The sequence below is a fragment of the Phalaenopsis equestris genome, unplaced genomic scaffold (genome assembly GCF_001263595.1).
Source record: "Phalaenopsis equestris unplaced genomic scaffold, ASM126359v1 Scaffold000002, whole genome shotgun sequence".
In the NCBI taxonomy this organism is placed as follows: Eukaryota; Viridiplantae; Streptophyta; class Magnoliopsida; order Asparagales; family Orchidaceae; genus Phalaenopsis; species Phalaenopsis equestris.
Genome location: NW_018164444.1, coordinates 28,792,045 through 28,792,787, shown reverse-complemented (window position 1 = coordinate 28,792,787; position 743 = coordinate 28,792,045).

The following is a 743-nucleotide window of genomic DNA, read 5'->3' as shown; positions in this document are numbered from 1 at the left end:
TTTCTTAATGGATTTTGATGATTTTTTTTTAAATTGTTTGTCTTGAAGAGATGAAGACATCTATATGGTAAACATACTATGCAATCAAGCCATTATAAATGGAGAGCTCGTGAAGGCTCGGGAGAGTGAGTGAGGTTATACCTTTGCTCCGAGAGGTTTAGCCTCAATCAGAGATTCTTCACACCTTTTTTGTGTCCCAAAGAGCTTAAAGATGAAGCCTCTGGCTCTGGTGTAAGGTCTATGTATGATTTCGACCACAGCCGATTTTGGGTGTTGGTTGAGAGCTATGGTAGAGGCTATTTCAGAGGGGGAATTGATGGGGGTTTGGCTTCCTTCACTGTTGTGAAGGTGTAGAGCCAATTTATTTGAATTTTGGTGCTGTGTAGGTTGGTATTGGAATTTGTCCTGGTTTCGGGCAGGAATTCAAACCCAAAATTGAATTTTTGTGGTAGAATTGGGGGAGGGAAATGTATTGCAATGTACTAAGGGGCTCTTAGAGAAGCTCTCTGAGAAGTTTAGGAGGCCTTGGTGAAATTTTTTATTACCACACACTATTCATGGACGTGGAGGGCATTTTATAGAATTTGGCCAATGGGAGGCTTGGCTGGCCAATTGAGGGGTTAGCCCCACTGCTTAGGTGTTAAGCAGAGGAGCTCTCAGCTCAATTTGGGCTGAGGTGGCTTCTTGGCATGCATTTGGGTATTGGCCATGGGGGGGCTCACGGTTTTGGGATTTAGCTTGGG